The sequence below is a fragment of the Ursus arctos genome, unplaced genomic scaffold, assembly GCF_023065955.2.
Source record: "Ursus arctos isolate Adak ecotype North America unplaced genomic scaffold, UrsArc2.0 scaffold_2, whole genome shotgun sequence".
In the NCBI taxonomy this organism is placed as follows: domain Eukaryota; kingdom Metazoa; phylum Chordata; class Mammalia; order Carnivora; family Ursidae; genus Ursus; species Ursus arctos.
Window position 1 is genome coordinate 68,826,229 of NW_026622874.1, and position 8,194 is coordinate 68,834,422.

Genomic DNA, 8,194 nt, shown 5'->3' on the forward strand with positions numbered 1-8,194 from the left:
TTTGGGTTATTTCTGCTTTTTGGCTATTATGAATAACATGTTTTCCTGTGTCTTTGGTAGGGATCTAAGACTGAGTTACTGGATGTTATAGTAAGTGTAACATTGTAAGATTCTTGTGCCAAACTTTTGTTTTTCCGATGTACCGCTTTAAATTCCCATCAGCGACGTATAAGGATTCCGCTGTCTTCGCACCCTTGCCAACACTTGTCATTTCTTTTTGATTTGAGCCTTTCTGGTGGGTGTCGAGTGGCATCAAATTGTGGTTTTAACTTATATTTTCCTAATGAATGATAATGTGGAGCATCTTTTTGTGTGCTTATTGGCCATTTGTATGTCTTTGTTGAAATGTCCATCCAAACCTTTTATCCAATTTTTAAATAAACGTTTCACTTTATTACAGATTTCTAGAGAAATTGGGAAGAGAGTACAGACCCTTTGCATCCCTCACACCCAGTTTCTCCTGCTGTTACCATCTGACACGAGTCGGGTACATTCGTCACCATTCACTGAAGTCCACACTTTGTTTGGATTTCCTTTTTGAGTTCTTACCTAATGTCCTTTTTCTGTGCCAGGGTCCCATCTAGGACAGCACGTTACATTCAGTCGTGTCACCTCGGGCTCCCCCTGACCATGACAGTTTCTCAGACTTTTTTTTTTTTTTTTTACCTTGACCTTTGATAACCTTGGTAGTTTTGAGGAGGCCTGGTCCGGTATTTTGTAGAACGTCCCTTATTCGGGATTTGTCCCTTGTTCTTCTCAAGATTAAAAAGGCTTCAGAGATCAAGTGCCTGCGTTGAATTGGCTCGGGCTGCCATACGAATACCACAGACCAGGCAGCTTCCCCAACAGAAATTTATTCTCTCCCAGTTCTAGAGGCTGGTGCCAGCAGGGCTGGTTTCTTCTGAGGCCTTTCTCTCTCCTTGGCTTACAGATGACCCTCTTCTCCCTGTGTCCTCGCATGGTCCTCCCTCCATGTCCTAACCTCCTCTTCTGAGGAGGACCTCAGTTCTATTGGATTAGGGCCTGCCCCCCTGATCTCATGTAACACTAATGACCTCTTTAAAGATCCTATCTCCAAATACAGTCATGTTCTGAGGTGCTGCAAGTTAGGACTTCAGCATATAAACTTGGGGGTGTAGGGTTGGGGGACACAATCCTCCCCAAACAGTGTCATTCTCATCCTATCCAGGGTCCATGCTATCGACACGACTTATCACTGTGGATGTTGACCTCGGTCACCTGGCCGAGGTGCGTTTGCTGGGTTTCTCCACTGTAAGGTTATCCCTTTCTTTCCTATTCCCATAGTGCGCTCTTTGCAGAGAAGTCAGGACATGTGGCGCACCTCAGGTTTTGTCCCACTGTAGGGATTATGTTCCATATATTGTGTACACCCCTTAGAAGAAATATAGGGGTAAATCTTTGTGACCTTGATTTTGGCAATGGAATCTTAGATATAATACTAAAGGCACAAGCAACGAAAGAAAAATAGATAAATTGGGCCTCATCAAAATGAAAAACTTCTGTGTATCAAGGGACATCAGCAAGAAAGTGAAAAGATAGCCTATAGAATAGGAGAAGATATTTGCAAATTACAGATCTGATAAGGGTCCAGTATCCAGAATATAGAAAGAACACTTACAGCTTAACAATGAAAAGACAGGGGCACCTGGGTGGCGCAGTCGTTAAGCGTCTGCCTTCGGCTCAGAGCGTGATCCCAGCGTTCTGGGATCGAGCCCCACATCAGGTTCCTCCGCTGGGAGCCTGCTTCTTCCTCTCCCACTCCCCCTGCTTGTGTTCCTTCTCTCGCTGGCTGTCTCTGTCACATAAATAAAATAAAATCTTTAGAAAAAAAAAACAATGAAAAGACAAAACTCTAGCGTTTACAAATCACTGCCGGACTGCAGAACCTTGTACAGAAGATACTGTGCATGTTTCAGATCTATAGAATCAATTCCCAGAAGGGTGTGTGCTTTTCTAATTTTGACAGCTGTTGCCAAAGTGCCTTCCTTGGAGGGTGTATCCGTTTAGATCCCTCTAGGATTTTTTTTTTCCAAACCTACTCTGACATATGCCAACACTAATGAGAATGCTCATTCCAGCGTTATTCGTAATAACTCCAAACTGGGAACAACCCAATGCCCCTCCACACGAGAGAGGACAGACACAGTAAGTTCTCGTCATACCACGGAACACTGCAGGGCAATGAGAACAGAGTTCTGCTTCCCGCAACGTGGAGGAATGTCACGGGAGTGTCAAGGAGTAAAAGAAGCCAGACACAAAACAGTACTTACTGTAGGACTCCTGTGAGGTGGCTCAGTCATGGAGCGAAAGGAAGAAGCCATCCATGATGACGGAGATCCACACAGCGGATGCACACAGCCTTGGATGGTGGGGCACCGACCGAGAGAGTCTCCCCAGGTGCTCAAAGGGTCCTATGCTTTGATCTGTGTGATTGTGACATAGGCATATAATACATAAAAACTCATTGAGCTGCATGTGCTCCACTGATGTGAGTTATATCTCAATAAAAAGTAAAAAGCCAAACTGCTGGGCTAACCACAGGGCCACGGTAGCAGACAAACTCCTTAGCCACAAAGAGTCACACAGCAGACCCTGCGTCTCTTTTGTCCAGTCTTGAACGAGCTGTGGGTTCTGGATGTAAAGAGGGGGTGCCTAGCAGGGGAGGGGGCCTCTAGGATTCCTCCCACATGCCCAAAGGTGGGCAGGCCCTTCTCTTACTGCACCCTTCCCAATGCCATCTCCTGCTAGACCATTCTCTTCACCAGTTGCTGAGCGGCTGTCTAGTCATTTATAGCCTTGGGGCTCTGCAATGGCTTTTTTCTCCTGCCATGGACCCTGCTCCTGAGCCCTCTCTCCCACCCTCCCCAGGCTTTAAGGTTTCTGGAACATTCCAGGTCCCACTGCTAGGCTACATGTTGCTATGATGAGGGGTCTCTCCTGTAGGGCCTGCCCCCTCCCATGGAGGTTCCCAGTTCTGAGGCCAACCCCCTCCAGGACAGCTTGGCAAGGGGCTGAACTCTCAGCCCTCACCCCCACCTCTTCTTCTGGTGGGGGCCAATGGGCAGTGTCCTTTGGGAGCCTTGAATCTTCTCTCCAAGCCCCGTTTGGCCCCAAGTTAATCGTGTTCCTCATTTTGGAAAACTAGGATGCCTCCACCCCCACCCCTAATTGGAAGGGTGGTTGGCTGCTCACCTGGCCAGCAGTGGAGGAAATGAACCCCCGTGCTTTCCATTGTTCAGCTTAAAACTTCTCAGGGGAGGGGCGCGTGGGTGACTCAGTCCGTTAAGCGTCTGCCTTCAGCTCAGGTCATGATCCCAGGGTCCTCCGAGGCCCGCATTGGGCTCCCTGCTCAGCGGGGAGTCTGCTTCTCCCTCTGCCCCCTCCCTTCATGCTTTCTCTCTCACTCTGCTCTCTCTCAAATAAGCAAATAAAATCTTTAAAAAAAAAACCCAAAACTCCACAGGGGAGGCCCTCTCCTTTGGCCTTACCAGGCGGGGCAGGATACCTGACCGCAGGAGATAAAATCTAGAAATGCATTTGAAAATCCAAATCCATTTTAAAAGTAGTAAAGACATTTGCCTGCCTCCTCTCTCTCTCTCCTTCCCTCTTTTCTCTTTCCTTTTTTCTTTCTTTCCTCCGTCCCTCCCTCTGTGCAGTGGAGGGTCCTCTCCACTTGGGGAGGAGGGCCGGGTAAGCCGGACTTCATGGACTACCCTGGGTTGGCGTAAGGCCTAGGCCCACGTTCCCTGTGCAGTAGACAGGCTGAGCAAGCTGACACCCCCCCCCCCAGGGTGGTGGGATCACCGCACCTGTATGGGCTGAGACGTGGGACGAGGGGGCAGTCTGCTCAGGAGCAGAGGGTGTTCACTTGGCTACTAGGCGTCAGCTTCTCCGCTGAGGGCTCTCCGTGTTCTGCATGCAGCTGACCCATGAGAATCCGCCCTCAGGCCCTGCCTGTGCAGAGCATGTGGGGGCCCAGGAGCTACTGACAGAAAAACAAAAGCAGAATTAGTTTTCGCCCTCTGAGTCTGTGGCTGCCTGCCAACTTCTTCAAATACGAACATTCCTGTTTTCATTCTGGCAGTTTTTGTCAGGTTATTGCAAATGGAAGGCTGAGCAGACAGAAACAGAATGACATTTGCCGAGCTGGAAGGACGGTTTCTAAATCTATTCTCAAGCGCACAGCAATGTATGTATGCTCTTCGGGGGCACTCTCCTCCGTGGGGGCTGTGAATCCAAGTCAGAGACGGCCTCATTTTACCAACCGGTCTCTGGTCTCGATGCATTCACATTTCCGTGCGCAGAATAAGGAGGCATATGACCAATATATGGTGAGGACCACTGTCAGCCACCACTGGAAACATGAAGGACAGTGGGCACTGGATCCACAAGATAACGGAGGATTCTAATAAATTTCATTGGTATCACGTTTTTATGTTCCTGTAAACTTATGAAAACCTTGAAATTAAAATGACTGCCTCACGACATACCAGAGTGACTAATTTAATTGAAAAACAAAACAAAACCCCTCCAGAAAAACCAAAAAATTAAAACTAATACCGCTTGAAAATGGAGAATGATGTCTCCAAGTTTTAACATTTGCTCCCAGATCCCTTTGGCTGTAAGAATTTGTTAGACAAGGTACTTTCTTGGTTTTCAAAAGAATGTTATAGCCTTGGTACGCTGGCTGCGTCAAGTGAAGTGTCTCTCCAGGTGCAAATGGGCGGGGAACCCCTGGTCTCCAACCTCACAGGGAAGGTCTGAGGGGCCACCTGGGATGACCATATCAATCTCAGGAAAGCCGCTGAGCTGGAAAGTGGTCCCTTCCTGGGCATGACTCTATTTAAAGAGATGCTTTCTTATTTTTACACGAACTTGACAACTGGAAAAAAGGTGAACAATGTAATGTTTCCTCTGTGGACAAAAAAAGAAAAAAAAAAGTTGCCACGGGGCATTTGTTAACAAGCACATCTAAAACTTTTCTCCTTACCTCCCTTGCATATCACTAAGTAGCTAGGAGAGCAAGCCTTTTCTCTTTCCAGCTAATTGGGCTGAATTTTAAAACAAAAATGAAAACAAGTTCAGTCTCCTCCCAGGGGAAGCACAGCTACTCTTGGTATCGTGTTTGCTAACCCGCATCACACACCTGTTCACCAACCAGCCTCACACACCTGTTTACCCAACACCAGCTAAAAAAGTCATACTCAGAGCTAGGAAGTACATACCTAACAGTCTGCACAGGGAAGCTGACCCAACCACACATGGGAAGAGCTCTCTCTGATTCCCGGGCACCTCAGCTGGCCGGCTCATTTTCAGCATATTCTTACAACCCAGGGAATTGGCAGTCACAGTTCTGAGTGAAAAGATTGGGAAACTGGGCCAGTGAGTAGATGCTTACTTTGGATCTGTAGTATTGATTTTTTTTAAAAAAATCACTGGAAAAAATGAGCTCTTTTCTTCCATTTTTGCTCAAAGCAGTCCAAAGAAAACAAGTTTGGTTCACTCCTGTCTGTGAGCTCAGCTCGGTGTCGAACAAACCCCAGAGAAATCACAGAAAAAGCTCACAGCAGACGTGCAGTGCGTCCTATCCACTATTCAGAGAGGTGTCACCTTCCCTTCGCACTGGGAAAAGAGACCCCCAGGGAGAGCACACCTCTTTGCTTTCTTTCTCTACGTGCCTGTCTGCACACGTTCCTGCCTGAGGCGAAGGACTAATGAACCCACCAATCCTGACACTGACATTTGAGGCTCCGGGAATTTGCAGCCACACTGTGTGTTCCTGACACATGCACTCCAGTTAGGGAGAGCTGACGGCAGCTCCACCCCCGGAGGCAGGCTAGAGGGAGGCCTGCAGCCCCTTCTCCCGCTTTCCACCCCCTTGGCCTGCAAGGTGTGTGCACACGCGGGTAAGCTGTATGAGTCCGTGTTGCGTTACAGAGAGGTTTCAGGATTCCCGCAGATAAATGCACTTTCTGACCGATAACTTATACGAAGCACATTTTCTATTTGAAATTGTGCCAAGCCCAGAATAAATAAACAACAAAATAGGAGTTTATTATACTGTATTTTGAATTATTTTCCCAGCCTTCTCAATGTCTAGTGTGAAGTTTTCTTTAATACAGGACAACATTTTAGTACACAACAGATTACAAGGTCTGTAGTAATGAATTAAAGATAATGTGCTTCGATCTATATACAGATATAGCTTAGTATTTCATCGATACAATTCTTCCTGGTTTTGGCGGTTGACAAAGTGTAAGCAGTTTCTTATATATCTATTTATTTTTATTTACAGTTAGGCTCCTTCCCTTTAACTGAAAGCAACCTTCGAGTTCCCCCCCCAGCAGTGCTGTCGGAAGAGAGAAGGAAGGGAATGTGTTCAGAGGGGACGAACGAAAGAGCCATGAGCAGTTTCTAGAAAATATGATTTAAAAAGAAAGCTATCCATGCTTTTGGAACGGAAAGATTATTTAGAATCTGTGATTTCTTTCTGTTTCATGACAAGCAAGAAGCAAAGCCCATGCGTAGGAGGCTCTCCGTTGGCACGTGTGTGAAAGAACGCCGGGTTTTGGGTGAACGTACGACCATCCACAGGTCAAAAGTCTGCTTGGACAAACCCGTGCTACCCCTCCACAGTGACTGACTGCCATGAATGGGAAGCTTGTGCCCTGGGAACCTGTCAGGACAAAGCTGGATGGGGTGATGCTGGCGCGTCGGGTTATATCAGGACTTGTGTGCCTCACAGAATTGGTTTTGGTGTAAGGATCATTGCATGCACTGAGACAGTTGGAAGCTGATTTTAGTAACTGGATCATCTCAGGGACGGCTCATCCTAAAATGCTGTCTGTTACAGATCGTGAAATTGACGCAGGATCTCCAAGAGGATGTTAAGGCTTCAGGCTCTTCACTGGATGCTCATCCGTAGGTTGTGACTGGTGCTTGGGCTGGATGCTGTGGCGTGAAGAGGGTGCACCTGGATGCCCTGCCTGGCGCACCCTGATGGCTTATGGCGCACCTGCAGCCCTGGCACTTGGGGGTCGCCGAGGTGGCAACAGGCTGCGTGGGATCCAAGACCTGCTGCATAGGGTCAGGGATGCTGGTGAACTGCTCTTTGTTGACATCCGTTTCTCTGGGCGTTCCCGAATGGTGCTCTGCTTTGTCCCTGACCTCCCCCAAGGCCAAGGACAGCTTTGGGGATCCCAGGAGACTAGGGATTGGTGGGGGTCTCTGAGAGTCAGGCCACGATGGCCCCAGAATATCCACTTTGTGAGCTCAGTTCAGACTCTGAGTCCTGGCTTGCTGCTCCAGCAGCTTCTTGGAGCAAAAACCAGAAGGGTCTTGCAGATTATTTCCTGAAGGGTGGTGGGTGCCACAGGCTTCGCCCAGGACCTGGTGGCAGTTTATGGCAAGGGGCTTGGAGGGTCTGAAGCTGGGCCAGCGTGTGAGGGGCAGACCAGGGAAGGGAGAGTGTGACAAGAGCGACATGAAGGACACCAGAGTTCACCAAGAAGACAAGGAGGCAGCAGGACAGTTGGCCCCGGGTAGGTGCTCGGAGATTGTCTTCTTGCACGGCAGAGGAACCAAGGGAAGGGGAGCCAGTCTCTTCCTCGCTGTCTGACTGTCTCAGGGCACACGGGATGTTCACGCTGGCCCTGGCCGGGCTCCTGCTAGAAGTCATCGAAGGCGCTGCTGCTATGAGCACTGATGACAGAGGTCTTGTGTTTGAGGTGGTGGCAGGAGCCACTGGCTGGAAGCACAGACAGACTCTTTGGAGTTTCGGACGGTAAGTTCGCTAGAACACGCTAGGTTTTCTCTCAAAGTGCACGGGTCTGTGCTCACTGTAACTCTGCCAACAAAATGGGCGGCTGAAGAAGGAGATGAGGAAGCTTGGAAAGGAGGTACTGAAGGTGCTGAAGTGACCCCTTGTACCGGCTGCGCAAGAAACGTGAATCGAAGAATTTGGATCATTGTGTGATTCGTGCAATCAAGTCACTTTGTCTCATTAGAAATATTTTAGGGAAAAGGATGCTTTTATCCTAAATTATCTGGATAACAGCTTCAAATATTTTTTTTCCAAATAGTTTTACCTTATCTTGTTAGGTTTCAATTGAACTAATTTCCTGAAAGTCATGAAAATTGCATTTTTCAATATTAAAAACAAACAAACAAATGC

The 8,194-nt window shown here is 48.0% G+C and overlaps 1 long non-coding RNA gene across 1 annotated transcript; it reads right to left on the bottom strand.

Annotated features, from left to right (window-relative positions):
* Positions 1-1,612: 1,612 nt before the first annotated feature.
* On the bottom strand, positions 1,613-4,047 carry LOC130544225 (uncharacterized). Its single transcript, XR_008960362.1, has 3 exons — positions 3,831-4,047; positions 2,292-2,444; positions 1,613-1,816 (listed from the first exon to the last, which is right to left on the bottom strand). It is a non-coding gene; the product is annotated as an uncharacterized LOC130544225 (long non-coding RNA).
* Positions 4,048-8,194: the final 4,147 nt, after the last annotated feature.